The following is a 25,640-nucleotide window of genomic DNA, read 5'->3' as shown; positions in this document are numbered from 1 at the left end:
AGACCGCATTCTACATTAGAATTCAACCAAGCCATGTAATAATACTATGTAATGCGGTCACAGGTGTATGTTTGTTGAGTAATTCACAACGGCTTCGAACGCGGCTCAACCAATCAGAATCGAGGACCGGAACTATCCGTTTTATAAAACTAATATACAGTACACATACTATGCAAGGTTTTCATCCCAAATATGGCTAGTTTTGTTATAATGCAGTTACAGCTACCCTTCTTATTGAGATTGGTTTCCAAACCAAATTGCCAGTTATGTCTTTACCTTGATCCTGAACCAAGTTCACAATTGTTTCAATCACCTACTATAGGCGGGGCTATGAAAGAGCAAGACTATCCCACATAAAAATGCTGAATTTCATTAAGAAATTACTTATTACAAATAACATTAGAGCAAAAGGTCAATTAAAGAGATCAACATCAACATTTGGCTGGAGGCATGATTACTTAGTCAATTTATAAAACTGCATAGGGAAGAAATAACGTAGATAAAGGTGCCTACAGGCTGTGGGAAAAACTAAATGAAGGCAATTCTACCTGAGCAAACGATCTTTAGCCAAAACACATCATGACAGTCCGTCTCATTCCTAACCTTATCCCTCAATGTGTTGAGCTCCGTCACCTAATCTCACGCATCCAACCTGATTAGCGAACAGACTGGGATCCATTGGGCCTTGTGGGAGATATGCAAACTGCCTGACTCATCAGCAAATAATATGAAGGGTGATAAAGAGATTCCATTGTAGGGATCACACCATTGGCTGATGGAATGATGGGGGAAGATATTGCAAGGTGCAATGGTGTCTGAGAGGTGGGCAAAACATGAGGCTCCAGGCAACCAGCCAGAAAACTATAAATAGACAAACATAATCAGGACGAATCACATTTCATCATAACCAATATCAAAAAGGGCACGTGCTTTACAGGTATTCGTGTTGGGATCAAATGGTTAAGACCCTAAAGATTCAAATGAATTGTGGGAATGAACACAGCAGGTTTAGTTTGCAAAGTGACCCAACAGACTCATGAAGTCTGACTGCCACCTTAGACAAGTCTGTACTGGTTCTGTTGGGAAACGTGTTGGATCGAGATTTGATTTTTCAGTCTACACCAGCTGCTTCCATGATAAGATGTGGTCACCGCAAGAGACTCTGACTCTTCTGCTCAGTATTCAGGAAGTCAGGTGCAATCACCCAAGCGTGCAGAGGACATGCATGGAGGTCCACGGCTCCACCAGCCTGGAAATGAACTGCAGTTATCACTTCAGGGTGCAAACAACGTCCAAAGTGCATTTCACTCTCAGGTGTGAATTTTTTTTTTTTTTTTTTTTTTTTTTTTTTAAACTGAAAGCTTGGTGCTAATGGTTTGGGCCAAATTAATTGTACTTGTCACTTTATTGCACTGCACTTATGATTCGGCCTTGAAATGCATTCTCTTTCTTACTACCAGTTTCTAACACCTGTTACACCCACTTACTCCACCAAAATGAGGTTCTGAAGTAAAACTCACTGACAGAAACATGGGGCTTCACTATAAGTAGTCTTGACATTGTGATTCATTACACTCAGTGTATTCTCGGTGGAATCTTTAGCCCTGTTGCCAGAATAAATGGACCAAATCAACAAAGCCCAGCAACACAGACAGAAACTCATTCATTTTCCCAACCGTGACACAATCAGAAATAAAACAAAAAGAGAAAGAAAATCTCAACAGTGGGTCTTCATCTGGCTGGCATAATGATATCAAAGAGGTGCAGCATCCTGCACATTTTTTATAGGACAATGCAATAATCTCAAGACAGTTGAAAAGCCTTAACCTCCCCTATGAAAACAGAGTTATAGTATTTTAAAGCAACATTTAAATGTGTTCTAAGGGTTCAATAAAAGTTAAGCTGTAACAACAGCACCACAAACATGCTGTCGAATTGCCACAGAAAATAATTTAGACTTCTAATGCACTTAAAACTGAAGTCAATGAGGAAAGCCAGTCAGAAGTAATTTACAAGTATTATGTGCAGGTTTATCGTACATGGTTACAGGAGTTAAAAATTGGATATAACCTTGCAAAGTTAGTCAGCAGTTCTATTCTCATGTTGACGCAATGTTTAAGATTACTCCTCTGATCGGCCAATCTTAGTCATTTACATTTAATATTAAAAATATTTTAAACAAACCGCCAATATTATCTGAACAACATCACTTGTGTAAAAGTTAGAGGCCATTATGTCATGCTTTGATGGCTGGGCAAGTGTTCATTCATTGGAGTAGCAGTGTAGAGTAGGCTATGTATGACAGTGACACAAACACAGTCTCAAATATGATCAAACTGCAACTTTAAAGTGCATGAAATGAAAATTCAACCAAATTCACTAAAATCCCAACAAAATCATTTAGTCAGTTTAAACCCCGCCCTTGCAAGTTTACGTTCATCTACCTGAACTTTTGTGTGCAATGAACACATCATAAAATCCAATCAAGAACCTAGTTACCAACCTGCACTTTTTTTCTTTTATGATAATCCAGAAGATTATCATAGATCTGTCGCTTCTTTTATTTCATCGTGACTTTAAAAGTAGTGGCTCTGAGTTCCAGATTAATAGTTAACAGATGTGATGACCAATAGTTTGCCTGAAGTAGGACTGAGAAAAGAGTTAAAAGATCATGCTGTGTTCTATATACATTATTTATGAATATTGCTTTTCACTGTGTCAGCTCCCTGCTTTCACATCGATCCGGTGCGATCCAAAGTCTGAGAGTGTGGATTTCACTGAGAGACAGACAGAGAGGGACAGGAAGAGACATTCAGATTACTCTATAAACATGTAAAAGGAAGGTGAAAAGGGTTTGATAACCGGATGGAATGTAATAAAGTAAAAAGGTAGTTGAAAAAGCAAATGGGACAATTTAAAATAAAAGTGATTAGAGTAAGCTACTACTTGATTTTTACACTTCCTAGAGAAAATGTGATTGGTGCTTTGATTGGACAACTGCTTTTTAAAAAAAATGTTTATGTTCCTTGAGGTTCACTATGTTGTTAAAGTTATTTGCAAAAAAAAAAAAAAAAAAAAAAAAACAGAAAAATATCAATTTAAGGGGTCGCTCCTTTAAAATCGACAAAACGGAAGTGCCTTATCTTCCCTACTGTGACGTAAATCCAAGTGAAACGGATTCTGGAACAAGAAAAAATGTAGGCAGTGGAAACTAAATGGAGGCAGATCTGAATGCCAGTTTGCAATCAGTTTGTGGAGGATATTTAGTCCCACCCTCCGCAGAGATATATAGGCTACGTCATGAAGAGAACAGATGTCATTTCGAGGGTCATAACAGACACTTATGATTGGCTAACATCATTGCATAGGGAAAAAATATCAATGCCCCCTCACTATTGCACGTGAGTAACGGTTTTGAAAATAGGGGTGTTTGTATTGACAAATTATAATCGCAATATTTTCTGGGATTTTATTGATTATGATTAGATGATGTTTTGCAGTGTGTTATTGTGTTGGTACCATGGCAAGTTTAGGACTGCCGTGGACATATTTTTCATATTAAGTGTGGCAGTCAGTTCACAGCAGTGACAGAAATGATCTTTGCCAATAAGTTTTAATAGATTTTACCTTTAATGGCCATTTTTACCTTTATAAAGCCACTTAATTAAATGTATGCATGTGTCAAATTCTTACATTTAGGCTAATCAAATTCAATTAGAATAATGAGACACAATAGGGCTGTTTCCAATCAAATGAAACCGGTATCAACAAAATTCATCTTTGAAATGCAGAGGAAACACAGAAGCTGCATCTAAAGTGGCATTTAGACACATTTACACAGACTATTTAATGCAGCCCAGAGGGACATGAATGCATTTGACCTGCAGTTACAAATGCATAGGCTAAATGTTTTGATGTTTTGAATATTAATATTAGAAATGATTTTAAAAATGAAAAGATACTTTAAATATGAAATTAAAACCACTAGTAGATGGCAGCAAGACACCCCCGTTGAAGTCCACCATATGGAGAAAAATCCTGGAATGTTTTCTTCAAAAACCTTAATTTCTTTCGACTGAAGAAAGACAAACGTCTTGGATGACATGGGGGTGAGTTAATTATCACGAAATTTTAATTCTGAAGTGAACTAATCCTTTAAGCGACTAAACGGGAGTGGGAAATCAAATTTTGATTTCTCATGTCATGACTCCTTTAAAGTGCTTTTAGTGGTTGTTAGGATGTTCTGAGTTGCTGCTAGGTGCTAGGCAAAGTCTATTTGACTGTTTTATCTCTCAAATCTGATTGCTTGGACATTTAAATGCACAGTATGAGACTAGCTATGCACCAACGTTAAATAAATAGGAATAACAACTTGAACTGCTATGCATGCACAACTGTAATAGTGATCCTTGGCCAAAATAAATAAATAAAAACACACACACACACACACACACACACACACACTAATAAACTAGTAATATCAGTTTATCCAGATATTCTTGCATTTGCTAATAGATCTAGGTCTAGTTATAAGATAAACCAACCAGACAATTTTTCCAGTTCTTTGATATAGCATTAGACCAAAAGGCTGTCAGGAGAAAAAAAAAAACACTACAAAGAGTCATTTAGCTAGAATCATACCAGGAAACACAGGAAGAAGGTAGCAACTGCTCCCAAAACATTAAACCATTGTTTTACCTACACAACAGTCATTGTTCCAGGTGAGAGTTATCAATTTCCTGTAATCAGGAACGCGGCAGTGCCCGATATCCCGCACTCAGACTATTGGCAAAGACAAGCAATAGACCATGTGCAGAGGCAACTGGCCAGATAAACGTTCTGTTGGGTGATTTTACATTCACAGACAATCACTTCAAATGACCTTTAGACAGCTATGGCTAGTGTGCTGAATATGAAGGGAAAAAGTCTTTAATAAAACAGACACGCAAGGTCAATTTAAGACAGACATCCCTTGATTTTCAAACAACCTGGAGGGGTTTTAATAAATCGTGATTTTCGACATGAATTGAACACAGCAGAGGAAAAGGCTGTATGTGGATACATTGACATGGATTAGTACGCTGCAGGGTTAGTTTAAAATAGGAAAAGGCCATGATGATGATCGACAAGTCCTCTGTTAAATGACTAGTTGACCAAGATCTATTAGTCTTGCCTCTATTACATGCCTATTAGTGAGGATGACTAACATATAAGTCAGTATGTTAACGATAAAAGTCAGACACAGTAATATGTCTGTCACGATAACTACTGTTGACTACTGTTACTGTAATTTTAAGACCATTTTATGTCACCGATATAATGATAATGTAACAGCATAATAATACAAGTACATAATTGAATATTTAATTCTTAACTCTTTCCCCGCCATTGACGAGATCTTTCATTTATGAAACAACGCTTCTACGCCATTGATGTGTTTTTCAGCTTTCCATGTTTTCACTGTTATACGGTTGGGGGTGCTGTTATGCATCTTCTGAAAGAGTACACCATCGGATCCAAAAAAACAAGCTAATAAGATGATCTGTGTAAACCTGAAGGAGCAGATAGAGGATTGCTTATGCACAATGACGCTAACATGATCAAGCATTTAACAGCAAATCATTTAAAACAGACAAACCTTACCGAATAAAATGTCAAACACACAAAGAGGTACACAACTATGCTTTAGGGGTGTGGATGCGCTTTATACTACACATTTTCAAGTTCAAGTTCAAGTTCAAGTTCTTTATTCAGTCATAATGTTACTACAGACACAATAATAACATCACATCAACAAAATAATAACATTCAATGCTGAATAGGAGCATGAGGAAGACCTAGTCTTATAATTTCATGCCCCTTTTTTCAATAATCAAAACTAATTTGAAACAAATGGCTCGCCGTTTTTTTTTTTTTTTTTTTTTTTTTTTTTCTGTTGAGGTACAATATTAATTCACATCTAAATAATTAAATTCAAATTTGTCAAACCTTGGTTCTTAGGCTTCACTGCCTTCATATTTTCTAAGTACATTTTTTTTATACAATTTATTGAATTGAACAATCGTCTTACATGATTTTTGCACAATGTCCAAAGAGTTCCATAATTTGATCCCAATTACAAGAAACCCTTTTTGTTTTTGTGAGGTACGTGAATATGGTACACAAAAATTACCTTTTCTTCTATTGTTACTATCTGTGATTAGCATGAATTTGTTTTGAATATGTATTGGCACCAAATTATTTTTCACTCTCCACATCGTTTGTAGTATTTTAAATTTGACCAAATCTTTCAGTTTCAAGGTCTGCAATTTTATAAACAGATTGTTTGTGTGATCACGTAAACCTTTGTAAGTCACAATTCTTATCGCTTTCTTCTGCAGTAAGAACAGCCTATCTATATAACTGGTGCATGCATTACCCCACACTTCGATACAATATTTTAAATATGGAACAATTAAGGTTAAATATAGAAGCTGTAATGAAGCTTCATCCAATGTGTGTTTAACGTTATAGAGAATACCAATATTTTTGCTAACTTTACCTTTGATATACTCAATATGAGACTTCCAGCTAAGTTTGCTGTCTAGGATAACTCCCAAAAATTTGATTTCTGAAACACATTCAATATTTACATCCTCAATAACTAATTTTGTGCATCCCTGTTTTCCCTTATTTCCAAAAACCATATAATTTGTCTTATCCCAATTTAGAAACAATTTATTACAATCAAACCATTTCTTTAACTCTGTCATTTCCCTTTCAATAATGACCATTAATTCATTTAAATCTGTCCCCGTCTTGAACACAGTTGTGTCATCAGCAAACAACAAAAAATTTATGTATTTGGAAGCCTCAAATATATCATTAATAAATAATATAAAAAGTTTAGGGCCAATTACAGAACCCTGGGGAATTCCGCATACAACAGTTTTATAGTCCGAGACATGATTTTTAAATTGAACATATTGGCTTCTATTACTTAAATAACTTTCAAGCCATTTATATGTCTGACCCCTTAATCCATAGTGTTGTAGTTTTGTCAACAATAGGTTATGATTGACAGTATCAAACGCTTTCTGCAAGTCCAGGAATATACTTACAAGATACTGTTTTTTGTCCATTGCAGCAAGAATTTCTTCAGTTAAGTGAATTAGTGCAGTGGCAGTTGATCTATTGGAACGAAATCCATATTGATAATCAAAAAGTAAATAATTTTTTTCCAAAAATAAATCTAATTTATAAGTAAACCATTTTTCTATTATTTTAGAAAACTGTGAAAGTATTGAAACGGGTCGATAATTATTAAACTCGTGTTTATCTCCTTTTTTAAAAATAGGTATTATCTTTGCAGTCTTCATCTTTTGAGGAAAAACACCTGAACTGAAAGAAAGATTGAAAATATAAGTTAAAGGTTGAAGTATGCAATCTATTGTTTTTTTTACAATGCTCATATCTATTCCATCACCATCACAAGAAGTTTTAGTTTTGCACTTTCTCACAATAGCTAAGATTTCAGTCCCGATGACTTCATTAAGAAACATTGAATGTAAAATTCTACTACCTACTGTCGCATTACTACCATATGCAACATTACTGGGATTTTCAAGTCTTTTCGCAATATTAGGTCCAACATTGACAAAGAAGGTATTAAACTCATTTGCAATATCTGTTCCATTATCAATAACCATTCCTCTGTGCTCAAAATACTCAGGTAAATCTTTACTCTGAGAATTTGGCTTCATAACCTTATTTAAAATTTTCCAAGTTTCTTTAATATTAGTCTTGTGTTCATATAATTTATTTTTATAATAGTCTTTTTTTGCCTGTCGCATTATAGTTGTTAACTTATTCTTATATCTTTTATATTTAATTTCATGATTACTAGACTTGTATTTTATAAAATCTCGGTATAGTTTATTTTTATTTTTACAGGCCTTCTGTAACCCACTGGTTATCCATGGTTTTTTATTAAATTTATTCACTTTACCCATTTTTAAGGGACAATTTTTATTATAAAGGGTTACAAATATATTCAGGAAGACCTCATAAGCATTATTAACATCCTCTACAAAAACTTTACTCCAATCTTGATTAATCAGATCCTTCCTAAATGAGTCTATTTCCTTCTCAGTCCGAACTCGAGTGTATTTAACTTTATCAACATCACTCCTTTTCTTACCAATTTTTAAGCCACCGACAATAAAAACTGGTAAGTGATCACTGCTATCACACAATAGCAGACCACTATGGAAAGTAATGTCAATATTATTGATAAAAATATTATCAATCAATGTTGAAGTTGTCCGTGTCACTCTACTGGGTTGTGATATCACTGGAAACATACCTCTGCTATACATTTCATTTAAAAAATCATGGGTTACTGTTTGGCCTTGTGGGTTCATTAAATTAACATTAACATCACCACATAACCACATAGTCTTATTTAACATTGTACAGTCTAGAAGTTCAGTGAGTTTATCTTTAAATACTTCTACATTTGAGCCTTGTGCTCTGTACACACAAGCTATAATTATTTTTTGCTTTGTTTCCAACTCAATTTCCACCGCCACACATTCTAGAAGACCTTCAATAGCCACAGACATACTTTCAATAACCTTACAAGTGTATGTTTCTTTGACACATAATGCCACACCTCCTCCTCGTTTTCCCGGTCTGTCCACATGATACAAACTATATCCATCAATTCCTAAATCATAACCTTTGACCGCATTTAACCATGTTTCAGAAAAAGCGATTATATCAAACTTGCCTTTTAATGTATTTAAATAATCTATAATTGTATTAAGGTTTGTATAAAGACTTCTACAATTAAAATGGACAAGTGAAAAATTATTATCTAATTTAACATTTGAGTTGAATTCATCTTCACTATAATATTTGCACGGAATTAAATTCTGGTTGCGCACATGCCTTTCTGAATCCAAATCTAAATCCAAATCATATATTTTATACTCCCCATTTTCTCTCATTTCTAATGGGATCATTTGTTCAGCCATAAGTCGTGGATCAAATGTTCAAAAATAAATACACAAGAACGAAACTCAATGCGCGACAGTTCCTTTTTTCTTAATGAACCAGCGCCTTTAAAATAAAAACTTGAAGTCAGTACCTTGTGTGCGCATTCACTTCTTGATTTCATTGTCCCAACCATAATCTTGATCCGTAGACAATACAAACCCCCTGAGTCTTTAGCATGCAGCTCCAGTTGGATGCTTATTTTCCAACAATGTTTTAACAGCGTCTACGAAATCGCACACCGACGTTTTCCTTCTGCGTGGACTGACAGTTTGCCAACCAGCTGCACATAGCGTTGTCTCCAAGTCTGGTTCCTCCGCAGGTAGATCCATTGTGATGCCGAACTCAGGTAGGCCTCGCACAGCAGCCGCTGGGTTTTCAAAGATCTTGGCTTTACCGTCTTCACAGAAAATTTTCAATTTGGCGGGGAATAATATGCGGTGTTTGATCTTCCTCTCGCGCAGCACTTTACGCACACCGTTGTATTTCCCCCTTTCCTTGTAGACAGCAGGAGTAAAATCTTCATCAAAGTAGATCCTGTTACCATTCACTTGTACAATTTTCTTCATCCACGCCGCCTTAAGCACACTCTGTTTTGTGGCAAAACTTTGAAATAACACCATAATTGACCGGGGACGCTCGTGTTGCCCAGGCCGCTTTGGCACGGATATCCTGTGCGCACGCTCAATGCAAAGCTCTATGGCAACACCAAGTTGTTCCCGAATCAGATTCGACACAAAATCAATCATATTATTTCCCTCACTTTTCTCGGGCACTGAGTAAATCCTGATGTTATTCCTTCTTGAGCGGCTTTCCAAATCTTCACATTTTTCTTTAAGTAAAGTCTGTTGCTGTAACATGTGAATCATTACTCGCGTAATGTTCCTCTCATTGTCCTCGCTATCAGACAGCCTATGCTCAGCAGCGTCCATTCTTTTTTTAATATCTCCAAGTTCATTTCGTAGATCACTCACTTCTTTCCTCAGTGCCACAAAGTTCCCCGACGTCTCAGTGCGAAATGCTCTTATTTCGTTAAGTATTTCAGCCATACCAAACGCGGCTGCGTTGCTTTCCTCAGTCCCATTATCTGGGTCAATTTGTTTGGTTTTACTTTTTGGCTTTGTCATTCTCAGATTTTCAAGTCAAAGCCCTTTAGTGAAATGTTCTTCTAGTAAGGACAACACGATTTTTCCCAAAGAAAAACAGTTATAGTCGCAATATTCACTTTTCAGTTTGAACAATCATTTACCAGCCATATACTCCGGCGGCCATCTTGTCATTTTCTTCAAAGCAGCTTTACATTAATAAACAAAATAAATCGTTAGTTGTAAAATTCCACAATAACGTTCAATTTCAGCCGTGAAGCAGCTCTACAAAAGGCAAGTGACATTATCCAGCTCAATTCAGTTAAAATTTTGTTCTCATCCAATAGTGTCAACTGATGCAGTTAAATCAACATTGCTGAATATTAATCATTTCTCTCATCCAGCTGTTTTTGAACACAAGGGTGAACTTTCCCTGTGAAGTCAGTCTGATCGGGGTCAGGTGAACCCAAAAGCAGTCTAATTTTTGCTTGCTTAAACAAATAGTTCACCCATAAATGAAAATTCTGTTTATCAATTACTCACCCTCATGTTGTTGTTCCAAACCCATAAGACTTTCCAATGAGGTTTGTTCTTGTACGGTTCAGCTTTTGTTTTCCATAGTTGAGTGATCCATGCATGTTCGCTGATCAATGTTAATTCATGCAAATTAAAGTCTACATTAAATCTGTTCATCATAAGCGATTGTCTCTCTTCAGAAGACTTGGATAAAACCGCTCTATTCATATACATTTCTTTTACAATCTTCTTATGAAAGCTTTGGGTGAAAAGACTTTAAATGGAGGAACAGAAATCTATAATATTTCATTTAAGATGTATTCATTTGTGTTCCAAAGTTTTGCAGATTCCTAGTTTAAGGATTGCTCTGCAAAAACATCAAAACTGCTAAGAAAGCCACAGACAGATTCCTTTTTTAACAAGATGAGCTTCTAAGCTTCCGTGGTATGATTTCCCTTGATTAATTGCCTGTGCCAAAATTGCATGAATGGGTGGCTTCAGTCTAACAGTCAGCTGGTATTTTGGCTGGCATGAAAGCACACCTGCTAGTGCCAACATCAAAACGAGTGGTTTGAGGCGACTCAACAGCAAGAGAGCGCCAAGAGCAGAGGGGGGATCATTACCTGCCATTTATTAGACTGACGGTGCCAATATGTTGCAGCCAAAGTGAGTCATCCGAACACCTGCACGAACTGAGACACAATCACACGCCTATATGAAGATTCATGGCCTCATGCTCCTAACAACACAGCAAAATCATGTGTGATTTCAGAAGCGGCGATCACTCATACAAAACACAACAACATATCATCCTCTCTCAATTGCGAAAATTATTCAGTGCTTAAAGTTTCACTTAAGTTTAAAAGGTTCTCTCAAAGTTGAGACAGCTTTTCCAATTCATGTTCAGGCCTGGGGAAAAATACCAACTGCGATACTAATTCCATTTAAAAAGTAGTGATTTTTAAGAACACAACGTTCAATATTCTCCTCTCCTTATTAAGTTTGTTACAGATAGGTATTTCATTAACGTCTCTGCTGCTCTCTCATCTACGACTGCACGCTGCCAGTTAATGAGGATTAAACTTAAACGGGTTTACGGTCATTAGAAGCTTGATCGATTTCACAGCATCTCAGACAGTGACAATATTTCAGGATATTAGGTGGCAGGTAAATAAGTTGTGACTAAAACAATGAGAAAGCAAAAAGGGTTTAAAAGAAAAAAATATACTGCCTCACTATAATAAAATGAAATACTGTATGCAACTATAGTGAATATAACTGAATGTAAAGATGGGGTTTCAGTGACTTTCTGCAGTACATAGTTATGCCTGTAGGTGACAACAAGTGAATGTCTTTATGACAGAGTCATTGAATCATTTATTCAATAAATTTGCTCAAAAACACGGATTCATCCACTGAGTGTAGCTTAGACATGCAACGGTTGTCCCTGCTTGGAAATATTTTGGTATATGCTAAATATCAACACGGTCCCTTGTGTTGTACTGTTTAATTTTAAAAGTACAATAATTCACACTTTTAACATCTGTCATAGTAAAGAAAGAATGTGAGTTAAACAAGACAGATGGTGAGAGCATGATGAGTAAAAATGTGCTTGAAACACAACCTAATGCAATAATGAAGAAATTAGAATTTTTTCATGTATTCAGCAAATTACTCAGTGACCATAAAGGCATTCATACAAAAGATTTTTATGTGACTAAGGCATAAATAAATTAAGATATTATATTATAAACATTAAAATCATGATTTTCTGTAAAGCTGCTTTGAAAATGTGTAATCCGAAAAGAGCTATACAAATCAAATTTAATTGACCCAAATTATTTTGAAAATTATATTTAAAAAACGGTTTCCAAAAAAAAAAAAAAAACATTTATAGCAACAACTGTTTTCAATATTGAGAATAATATTATTAACGATAATGCAGCCTTACTGAGAACATAAATTAAATGTAATATACACTAAATATGTATATAGAATAAATAAAATATGTTAATATGTAATAGACTAAATATACAGTAGTGGCCAGACTAGGAAAATTGACATCTTCACCCTTCACCCAAAAAAAATTGTTAAAGATTTTGTAAGCATACTGTATAGTTGTGTTTGGAGTGAATGGTTTTATTTGTGATAAAGCAATAAAACATGCCAAATTTTGTCATGCAAAAACAAGAGAGACCCAACAAAATATCAATAACTGATTATTGTAGTCAAAGTTTGCTTTTGCCTCTGAGCTTTTTGTTTTTCCTGTGCATTTTTTTACATAGCAAAATAAAACCTGTAGCTGTAGTTTTCCAATTTTGTCAGATAAATCCTTAAAGTTTAGTATTTTGTTCTTCCCTCATATAAAACATGTATAAAAATGTCCTTATATTTTGATGGCATAGCTTAATTGAACAAATATCCCCTCCGAAGATCACTTTTGGCCACTACTGTATATAAATGGACATAAGAAAAGAGCAACTTCAACTATACAGAAATATTACATATGAAATATTTATAAAAGTAGAAAGTTTACAAAAACAACAACAATAAAAGTAGAAATGATCAGTCCAGTTTTAATTGAGTCTGTATGTTATGCCGTGGAAGATTTATTAGCATAAGAGTTGTGACAGGAATAATAAAGTATATGAGGGATTTTAATACAGTACTGCCTGCCCACACGGGCGCATTCTGTTCAAGCACCTGCATGTATCTGTATATACTGCCCTCTAGTGGGGCTCTGAACCAAGCACGCTGTAACCACGGTAACAACGCCCAGCACAGGCTCTCCAGCTTGAAATCCTAGCTTCCTGTCACCACAACAACCAGGCAGGGTGGGCTAACTGCTGTTCACTGAATGTATTTCCTGTTTTCAAGCAGCGCTTCCGAAACGTGAATGAGAATACCGACCGGAGTAAAACTGGGCATTTTTCAATGGACTGGAAGGAGATATCTAATGAGCTAGAAAGCATTGTTGGGTATTTTTAGATCTAAAAATAGCTGCTGTGTCAGAACATTCCAATGGTGCCTTAAAATAATATTCCAGGTTCAGAACAAGTTTTGCTTAATTGATTACCTCAAAAGAAATATTTTTATATAGCTGAATTTTCTGCATCATTACTCCAGTCCTCAGAGTCACGTGCTCTTTCAGAAATCATTCTAATATGCTGATTTGGTGCTCAATTTTTTCCACAGGATTCTATGATGAACAAAGTTTAAAACATTTTACAAGAAAATCACATTTCGAAATCCTTGATATAGTGCTCAAGAAACATTTCTTATTATCAATGTTGAAAACTGTTTTTGCTGTTTAAGAGTTCTGAGAAAAATTGAGAAACGAGTGTATCTGAGAATTTCACCCTAGAGTCTTTCACTGCTCTCTCTACCAGATAAAGTCATGAAGATGAATAGCCATGCATTTTGTTTTTACACCATAGTTAAAGTCGAATTACATGGATCTTACATCACATTTACTGTAAAGACCCTGAGAAATGAACTCGTTTGAAAAAACCCTGAAGACTTGTCTTCTGTAAGCCAAGTTGAGAACAAAGGATGTAGACAAGCTGATGTCAGAACAACTGGGACAACAGACAGAACAGAAACCTCTCATCCATGACACACAGATGGGTCAAAGCTGGACTGACAAGTGAGGTGGTGTGGTGTAGGGGTTAAAGATGATTAAAAATGGACAGTTGGACTGAAGCACGATGGAGTCGTGCAGACTAAATGGCTGCCGTCAGTGGCCTCTCCTGTGAACCACACAGAGAGAGCTTGAATTATTAAAGACGAATGAATAGAAGAACAGACTAAATGAAAGGGAAACACTGCAGAGGTTTAGAGTTTGAAAGTCAGACTTGCACGATGGAGACTCTGGTCTGTGTAAGTGATTCAAGACAATCTGGACGGGTTTTGATGTAGCTAAAAACCTTTCCACAAGACAAAAAAGCATCTTCTCACACCATTCATAAGATATTTATGTAAAAGCATAACTGATAAAGCAAGACCATATTGGAACACCCACTGCAACTATGGCAGTGATTTATGACCTGTTTTGATGTAAACTGAGTGAGAAGCTTTGCTTGAAAGTGACATGCTTTCTATGGAAAATGCTTATATAGTTGCTTTTTAATAGAACTGAATGTACACCATGAAATTTTGCATTTGGTGCTTAGTGAATATTTATTTTAGTTCCTGATTGATCCGAGTATATATTATACACGTTGTACCTGAAGAACAGTTTTTCATTCAAGGAGATTTTAAGAATTAGTACCATTTAGTTCATTTAGTTAACACCACAGACACAGTGTAATCACCGAGGGAAAACTGGGAGTTGTGAAAAATATGAGACTCCGGCGTTTTGCCAGATGAGAAGTTTATCTATGTATCATCTTTTTACTCTTAATTCATTTTATAACTGTATCATATATCTCTTTTAATGACTTTTATAACCGTTTTAATTTTCCTTGTTTTTATTTTGTGATTATTTTAATTCCTTTCTGTTAAGCACTTTAAATTGCCATAGTGTATGAAATGTGCTATATAAATAAACTTACTTTGCCTAATTATAGCTGTCAGAGAACAACTAAGATTATTTTCAAAACAAGATATATTTGTCATCAACATGCCAGGCATGTGATAATTTACAAAAATATTTATGGTCCCTTTATTAATATAATATAACATACCGTTTATGCATCAGCAAATGTATGCACACATATCTAAATATATAGATAACAATTATGTCTATGATATGCATATATAGAATACAAATGCATAGATATGCAGCATATTAAACAATTCGTTTTTGGCATATGTGGTGTAAGACGACATGAAACCGTATTCACAATACTTTTTTAATGAGACATTGGTGAAACAATACTTAGATTGTATAACATAATATAATAATAATAATAATAATGTTAATTTGGTTCATTTGTGGATTTGATATGGGAATGTTTGTTTATGATGTTTACTGGGAGACATGTTTGTATTTTTTCTCCCATCTGGCCATGGTTATATCAGCAGGAAAGTAGTTGGAAAATGTTATTGCACTGATGACAATTTGGGGAATGTACTTTTTTTTTTTAAAGGATAGTTCACCTAAAAATGAAAATTCTGTCATCATTTACTCAAGTTGTTCCAACCCTGTATGAGATTCTTTCCTCTATTGAACACAAAAGAAGATATTTTGAAGAATATGCATGGGACCCCACTGACTTCCATAGTATGAAAAAAAAAATATATAATATAATATAAATATAAATATAAATATAATATATAAATTATTATATTTATATAAATATATATTTATATTTATATATATATATATATATATATATATATATATATATATATATATATATATATATATATATATATATATATATATATATATATATATATATATATATTAGGGCTGTCAAACGATTAATCGCATCCAAAATAAAAGTTTGTGTTTACATAATATATGTGTGTGTATGGAGTATAATTATTTATTTTCTATATATAAATACACACATGCATATATATTTAAGAAAAATGTGTTATTTATATATAAAATATTTATATATAATATAAATTATAATATAAATATATATACACAGTATACATGCAAATATTTCTTAAATATATACATGTATGTGTGTATATTTATATATAGAAAATAATTATACACCGTACACACACATATATTATGTAAAAACAAACTTTTATTTTGGATGCGATTAATCGCGATTAATCGTTTGACAGCCCTATATATATATATACACACACACACACACACACACACACACACACACACACACACTATGGAAGTCAATGGGGCCTATCAACTGTTTGATTACAGACATTCTTCAAAGTACCTTTTGTGTTCAGCAGAAGAAAGAAATTCATACAGGGTTGGAACTACTTGAGTGTGAGTATGTTGTCAGAATTTTAATGTTTGGGTGAACTATCCCTTTAATATGTTAAATAATGAGCACAGATAAACCATAAACAGTAAGAACAGCAGCATTTATTTAGGAAGCACAGGGTCATTTTGGATTTCATGTAGCCTTTCTCATTGGATCAGTCCATACTAGGCTATGTGCTGGAATCCCTCCGAGACTCACACTCTTTGAGTCAATTTGTCCTGTCTGCAGATTAAAAAATATATAACTTATCAAATCATATTGCACAGCTCACACTGCGTTCAGAGCTTATGTATAATTCATCACTGATATATAACATTTCATATTAGGGGGCCGTCAGCCTCTTTCTCCCCCTGTCGTTTCTCTTACAATTTATCGCAGACTCCCTCAGCTCAACATCTTTTTAAAGCAAGGTATTATAAACAGCCCAGTGGCCTCTAGCAGTGCAGCTCTTTAAAAATTCATCAATGAAAGAGCTGCCCCCTCTGCACCATATCAGTTTACCTTTAATTCACAAAAGCGTGACGAGACATACATTATTAACCCAGCTGCAAGACCGGCCAAGCACACAACACCCCCCAAGCGAATGCAGACACACAAAAACAAACATGGACCCCAGAACATGAAGCTGCCCATCTCACAAAAAAAACCTTTTTAGAGTGTCAGGGCTGCACAAAGTGAGTCTTAACCGACATAAGAGGGGAAGTGTGAAAGTTCACTTCCTTGCTTCAACACCAAGGACAATGGGTGGCTGGGTGGGTCTCCACCTTTATGTTCTTTCTCCTGTCTTTCATCCTGTCAATGGTATGGCCATCACATCCGGGAGAAGACAACAAATGGTGGTAAGTGCTCTGAATGGACTGCTCGAAATCTCCACCACTACTTGCTGATCGAGTCTAAATGCCTCCAAACTGCCCACAAACTCAAAACCAAAGCGGAACGGTTGCACGTTACAGGCCGAATTAATCTCCGGCACACCACAAACACACACATACAAAAATAATAATATGAATATTCACTATTCATACAAGTACTCAAAATATGAATATACTACCCAATTATAAAGACATTTATAATGTTACAAAAATGTATTTTAAATAAATACTGTTCTTTTTAACTTTATTCAAACAATGGTGTAAAAAAATATGCATCATGGTTTCTGCAAAAACATTAAGTAGGACAACCGTTTTCAACATTGATAATAAGTAATGTTTCTTGAGCGGCAAATCAGCAAATTAGAATGATTTCTGAAGGATCACAGGACATTGAAGACTGAAGTAAATGCTAATTAATTAATTACATCTTAAAATTGAAAACAGTTGTTTTAATAATATTTCACAATACTTGTTTATAATGTATGTTTGATCAAATAAATTCAGCCTTGGTGAGCAGAAGACCCTTTCAAAAACAGAAAATCTTACCAACCCCAAACTTTTGAACGATAGTGAAGTTCTGAATCCAGGTTTTTCTACAGTAACTGAAGGTAAAATGTGTACATCATGTAGATACTTACGATTCACACGTCTGGCAGCTGAGAGTCCTTAAAGTGTGGTTCTCCACCTCTGACCTCTGTGAATAAGAGAAAGAAGGTATTAAAGACCATCTCATTGCCTCTTGCTCTTATAAAGGAAAGACACAAAACCCTATCTGCTTAAATGTTATCCAAATAATTAAGTAAAAACATGATACACCTCATTACTAGTACACAATCTCTAAGAACAAAGATTAGAAAGTGTTGTTAACTGTCATTCTCAAATTAAACCTATAGGTCCTAGGTATAAGCTATAGGTCACTATTGGATATAACATTAACACTAACATTATAGCTGGGCTGCTCAATTTGACATAGCTCATGAGTCATTGTTGATAAATAAAATAAAGCATTGTTTTTTGATTGCTACTATTTAAAAAAACAACATGAAATAAACATTTTCTATTTTATTGGGTTTTTTTTTTTTTTTTTTTACTTTTACTTTGTAAATTGGTGACGAATTTCTCCAATCATTTAGCCTGCTTAATCCCAGCCTCTTAAAATCAACTCCAAGCTCGCATTCACATATGCTTCCATCCAATCAACAAAAATAATATTTTTTTTCTTTTTTGATATTTAGCTTCACTTGGATGTACATCACAATAGGTAGAAAAGATCTGTTGCTACTTCCAGTACATCGCGACTTTAACATTCCACAGGGAACGTTTATAGATAACATATAAACTGGGCCTAACACATATGAAAAAGTTGAACTATAATCAACACATTGAAGAAACACACTCAGAATAGTGACAATTTCTGATAGCGTTTTCCATGAATCACATATTACACCCCACCCATGTATGTAACCAGAGACGAATGATAGAGAAATCTGTAGAACGTGGTGGCACCGTGCTCAAATTGTTAGTCTGGTGAACATTAAAAACAAAGTCACTGAACACTACCACATCACACTGCCATCAGTCACCAAAGCTCATGTTGGTGGAGGAATTCTGGTCATTTTGTCACTACACAATTTAAGACTTTAGATCTAGATTAAACCTCTAGAATGAAGACCGCCAAAAAATTATTACACAGAGGATTTCCAGCTGACTCAATGGAGGAAATAAACAATTGTTATTAAAGGGATAGTTTACACAAATTAAAATTGTCATCATTTACTCACCCTCAAGTGATTCCAAACCTGTATGAATTTATTTCTTCTGCTGAACACAGAAGATATTTTAAAGAAAGTTTGTATCCAAAAAGTTGATGGTAGCCATTGACTTCCATAGTGTGGAAAAAAATACAATGGCAGTCAATGGCTACCATCAGCTGTTTGGTTACCCACGTGACGTCTTTTGTGTTTGACAAAACAAAGAAACTCGTACAGGTTTAGAACAACTTGAGAGCGAATAAATTACAGAATTGTAATTTTTTGGTGAACTATCCCTTTAAGCCAAGTTTCACTTCAAATGCCTGAGTGTGTATTCCATCAAATAGTTTGGCATGGTGTGCTCTTGGTTATAAAAACGAGACATTTCCTTTCCAGTCAAACATGAGGCATTTTGACAGTGTTGATATAAACTTCTGCAGTGATGACGTATTTTTGTAGGCCAACCCAGAAGCAAGCATCACCCTGGTTGCATCAACAAAAACCCCAAATGATTCTGGATTATTGCAGAAAATAAGTTATGTGACCAACAAAAGGTTATGATTCATACACATTTTACAAGGCGGTATTAGAGATTTATTTTATGTCATAGAATAAAACATGAAAATCTTTTGAGCTTTTGTTAACCACAGACCTTATTTCAGACATTTACCCAAAAACCCATCAAAAAAAAAACACTGGCTTTGGGACGATGGAACCGAAAATGCTAAAATTGTTTCCAGGTTTTGGCCGACAAAAATACACAGCACTCCATGGGAGATCTCTGAATGAGCATGCATACGTCCAGACTACACAGAAAATAAGAATGACCTGAAATGCACTCCATGATGCTGTTCAATAACACACAGTAGGCGTGACCTGAGAACACAGGGGCCACTTAGAGGAAACTAGCTCATACACACCATTCATTGTAACTTTCACCAAAATAAATGTTTTCATACCCGAATTTCAACTTCTTTCACTCTGATCCCAGAGGTAACACGAGGACAGGCAACTTCCTGCTGGCTTAATACATGTAATACATGAGAAACACACTAGAGAGGGGGGGGGGGGGGGGGGTGTACCTCTATAGCACTGCAAAACTGGATGACGTGACTATCAACAGGCACCTAGAAGAGGTGTCTCATAGTGAAACTACAACAATTTCCCAGGATTTTTCTCAAGAACTTTTTACAAAATCGACAACAAGGGTGTTGAGACAGCATTGGGCAAGAGTGATGAATATTAGATGAGACAAACAAAAGAACAGTCTTTGGATAACAGCCTGCTTTTAGAAAGAGTTCAGTACAGCTGCTATGGGCTGCCATCTCGATATGCACCACATGAGTTCTCTAACTGGACAAAATCTGAAATTTTCTTTAGTGAAATTAACTATTCACAAGTAAATCTTTATTTTTGTTTGTTCATTTTTTTTTTTTATTCAGTCAAACTGATAGTGTTCGTAAAACAAAACTGTAAGAGTCACACAAACTAAGATGGCTGAAAAAATAGAGCCGTAAATAGTGCTTTATTTAAAAAGTCATTCAAATATAAAATTCAATTAGCCTAAATTATAAAAAATAAAACAGAAGTAAAATAACTAAAGTAAACAAATGAATGTCATGTGGACTTTAGATTAATCTGTGAATCAGTTTAAACTTCCATGCATTCAGTAAAATGATTCAGACTTGCATTTAAGAGAAGACACTGTTCAGACATGTAGAAAGTTTGCCCAAGTGTGACAGTGGTGCTCATACACATGAAAAGAATGTTTCTAAACCGAGTTCATGGCTAAATAAAAGTGTACATGGAATTCAAAATTGCCCCCATTTTCTTCTGTAATTTCACTGTAAATTATTAACCTGTGGACACAATTCCAAAGAATATTCACTCCAATCCATATAAGAGCTTTCTAACAAACACACCAGTTCAGGTGCAAACACAAGACATGTAAATATGCACTTCTCATCCAAGACTATGGCTACGTTCACGCTATCAGTTTTTGGGAATGTCAAATCACATTTACTTACAGGTGTGAGTCTCAATGTCCCATTCAAACAGCAACTTACAGTAGCGTCTTGAATATTGTCTGTATGAATGTGACAGGAGTCAAGCCCGTATTTTCTCTTAGCAGTGTTCAAAGTAATATCAAAGATGGTGACGTCCATGAAACATAAGTCTTATGATCACTTGTAATACAACAAGAGTCCAATCAAGCTGCGAGTTCATCTGTCAAATCTTCATTAACCGACAGCAGCTTTTATATCTGGCTGGAGAGCGGAGCATTTGAGTCGCACGTAGAACACAAAACTGACTTGAGAAGCCCTGGTGGAGAACAGTGACTGGATTTAAAACCTTCAGATGACACACAGCTAATTTCTCTGTCACTGCAAGTTACTCAAACCACACATGAAATCCCGCAAAACGGTAGAAACGCATTTGTACAGCACAGAGCGTCTCTCGCACATGACGTGACAGACAACTAGTTGTCCAGTCTGGTTCCATCACACAGACAGATTTTCTGAGAATGCGTCCTGAAATGTACGGGTGTGAGTTTGGTTATAGATGGCAGTTGTAACTCCTGTAAATAAACTGTGTGTGAACATAACTATATTAAGGAATCATGTAGCCTATTTGCACAGCAAAAACTGAGTAAAGCCAAGCCAATTCGTTTAAATAAAGGCATGCTGCTGTTAACATTAGCCTTCAAGACCCTGACAACTGACTCTTGCTGTGACAACAAGTTACATTTCAATTTGGCTGAAACTGTCACTTTCATACATGCAGAGAGTTTTGCCAACTCTAATCAAAGAGGGAAACAGAACCCTCCAGTGGTGACACTGCACCCGTCTAATCTTGGGCCAGTGATGTTATGTTGTGTTCCCATGCACACTCTCAAACAAAGGGCAAAAGAGGGTCATGTTCTTTGAAAGCAGCTATGCAACACTCTTTCCAACTACTTGCAGAGATCAGTTTAGCACACAGCAATACTGTACACTGAGAACAAATACCATCAACATAATTGAGATAACCTCTACTGAGGAACTTCGTAAAAGAGTTTTTGGAGATATGGGCCAACAGGGTCTCCTGACAACCCCAGATGGAAGTCATCTGGAGAACCAAAGGGTGTTACAAAAGGCTAGTTTTAGCTGCCAAATTTCTTACCTTGAATGTAAACAAAAGCTCTTGCACTAATTTACAGTTGAACACTCACGTCTCATAGTTGAACAAATATACACAAGAAAAAACAAGGTTTGTGTTCTGTATTCCCAATGTCATTTGAAAAACTTCTATATTAAAATGAATATGATAGACAAATCAATTTACCAACTTTTTAACTGCACTATAATTCACTTTTCCCATCCATTTTTAAAAATGACAATATCGGAAATTATTAAAATCACATTCTACACAAAGATTGCACTGCCAGAATACAACATTGTTAAGCATTAACATAAATAAATAAATAAATAAAACCAACCCTAGCTAAGCGGTTACGTCAATGTCATTTCCCACAGATACTGAAAGTGTTTTTGAACATGTTAACATCAAGTCGGACAGCATTACTAACTGATATTCACCTGATCAGTTCTGCACATAGGGTAACCTTCAACAAACACTAGGCTCGTTTAGAGAAACAAGCTCATGGTGCAAGTGTGCTATTCAGAAATCATTTTGTACCCTAAACTTTTGAGCTCAATAGAAGTTCCATCATTACTAGGAGTAAATATGCTGAGTAAACACAGACAAGGAAAACAAAAGGAGATTAGTCAAAAAAAAAAAAAAAATGGAATAACATTAAAAGACAAATAATATATTTTAGTCTGGCATGACAAAAAAAAAAAAAGCCAACACCAAAACAGGATAATCATTCTATCAACCTCTCTAAGTATGTCCTATCACAGGTAATCTGCACTATTCACTATGCAATTTTGTAACATAATTACTATAATAAAAGTAGTATGCCTATTAGTACTAGCCAATAATAATAAATTAATATCAGTCAATTATTGGTTGACATGAAAATCGCATTGGCGAAAATTGTAATGCATTCCTAATTGTAAAAGAAAAATCAAATGCTACCAGTGAAATGGGAGAACATGGGCAGAACATGACCTTTTTTTTTCCCAACTGTGAAGGATTGAGTGTCCCAAAAGTAACTTGAGAATGCACCTCCCTGAAATGTACAGGTCTATGAGGAATATTCTCAGCCAAAGTAGTCTAGATTTGCAAGAGCAGCAATAAGTGCAACACAATCGCAACCTTGCCACCCCGGCAAGGGTTCTCAATGAGTAACCAACACTTAGTGTCTGGGTCAAGTACATTGACACCGCACTTTTCCCCAGAGAAGAATTCACACCTCTCTCAACCAAAAACCTAAAAAATCCAGATGTGATGGCAGGGTCTGGGTTTGTGTGCTAGTTTGAAGGAATTTCATCACATGGAATCAAATTCAAGACTTAAGTTCAAGTCCAAATGTTGGTTGTGAAGGTTAAAGAAATATGCAAGAGGTCTTAAGAAAATAGGTCAATTTCATGGAAAGCTTTGTTATGTCTTTCCTTATAACACAGAGAATTCAACTCCCTCACTATCAGTTTCACACTCTGTACACTCAACTCAGTTTAGTTCACATTATTCTTTTACTCGAACAAGCCCTTAGCAGGTAGTGCGAGTGCAGCAGAGGGATAGGAAAAGGGTTGTCAAAGAGTTCCTGTAAGGCTATGAAATCTGTAATCCATGGTTTTCTTCATCGGATGTGTTATCAAATCCTCTGTAAGGGAGCACATCTTTGTGCTCCTATATCAAGTGAATACACAGGTGACAGGACATACATGGATGCACAAAGTATTACACAGGGTGTCAAGTCTTGGCTTGAATAGCTGAGAATTTGATCCACTAAGATCCGATAAACCATGTGGAGTGTTAGGGAAGCTAAGTAGTGAGTAGCTTGGCAAGCTACAGTTTCAAAATAGTTTGTCTTTACTGAAGCTAACTGAGAGGGCAAAATAAGATTACAGAAATTAGTGTTAACGTTCCTAGCTGTTATAATGTAATTTGAATAGGTTAACAGAAAAAAAATAAAATCCTTCCTTCCTTCCTTCCTTCCTTCCTTCCTTCCTTCCTTCCTTCCTTCCTTCCTTCCTTCCTTCCTTCCTTCCTTCCTTCCTTCCTTCCTTCCTTCCTTCCTTCCTTCCTTCCTTCCTTCCTTCCTTCCTTCCTTCCTTCCTTCCTTCCTTCCTTCCTTCCTTCCTTCCTTCCTTCCTTCCTTCCTTCCTTCCTTCCTTCCTTCCTTCCTTCCTTCCTTCCTTCCTTCCTTCGAGATTATGCAGTCTCAGGTGAAACTGTGTGTCACCAAAACCTTCATATGTTAATCTCTTTGGTGGAATAATGAGAGAAAAATTACTCATGTCTTCTCACAATTAAAAGGGAAAAAATTCTGAAAATAACTTTTTTTTTACTGCAGTTAGCAGCTGTAAGACATGTGACGTGAGAACATAAGTTATTTTTGCTGCAAATAAATTTGATACGTTAAATGCTGTACAAAATATGCACGTCAACCTAGTCGATTAGTCTTAAGTGACCATAAACAGTTGAGAGAAAATAGAATGTGTAGGCCTAACAGTATATTGGATCAGTGCATTCGGTCTTAAGTGACGGCATCCTAATAAACCTGCTCCAGTCTACAGAAAAAGAAAAAAAAAAAAGAAAATGAGAAAAATCACTCAGTGCTCTTGATTGAATTACTAGTGGCTTTAACAGGAATCCAAGCAAGATTCATTCTTAAAGTGAAGACTATGCTGTGTTTTATTTTACATTTGATTATTCAATTTCTGTAGTATGCTGTTAGCTGAATACTTGCTTGCATGAACAACTTAAAGCACTTTTTCTTTTATTTGAATATTTTTTCTATTGTGTTTGTCCAATTGCTTGTTCTTTGCTTTATTGCCTTTATTGTATTATTGACTGTTTCCTTGTTTTCAATAATTAGATTTTTTTTTTCTTCCATTAGTTATCCAAGTATTCTGCTCTGGTATAGAACTATAGCCTGCTCATAACAGTGTTAAATAATTATAATTAGAGTATTGACCAAAATAATCGTGAGGATTGTTGCCATTATCAAGCAGCCCTACTATAAACAATTTTGTTTGGCAGGGATTTTGTATGAATCAAAATCCTGGGGCTAATGGTTAGCAACTTATAAACTTATTAAATGCAGGTATGTGGGCACAGTGGGCTTTGAGACAGTGGGCCAAGACTTGAACGCAACATCTGGAGACCACACAGATCAAAAGCATGTCTTCTACAGAAGAAGAAAAAAAATTGAGTCAAGCACAATACTTCACTACCAGAGGGGAGGGGAAAAAAAAAAGAAAGAAAAAAAAGAAACCACTACCATATTCTTAATCTGTACACGTTTTTTTTTTCTTTTTTTTTTTAAAGAAATCTAAATTTAATTTAAAACTAATGTAA

The 25,640-nt window shown here is 35.4% G+C and overlaps 1 protein-coding gene across 1 annotated transcript in view; it reads right to left on the bottom strand.

Moving 5' to 3' along the window:
- LOC307149385 (uncharacterized protein) overlaps window positions 1-25,640 on the bottom strand; it is a gene marked incomplete at its 3' end in the record, with an annotated part of 91,170 nt that overhangs the window by 33,950 nt on the left and 31,580 nt on the right. The window contains exon 2 of the mRNA XM_079855682.1: window positions 18,060-18,115. The remainder of the gene's footprint in view (window positions 1-18,059; window positions 18,116-25,640) is intronic.

Source organism: Squalius cephalus (genome assembly GCF_949319135.1).
Source record: "Squalius cephalus genome assembly, chromosome: 2".
Lineage (NCBI taxonomy): Eukaryota > Metazoa > Chordata > Actinopteri > Cypriniformes > Leuciscidae > Squalius > Squalius cephalus.
Note: the sequence above shows the minus strand (reverse complement) of the source record. Positions and strands in the feature narration are given on the sequence as shown.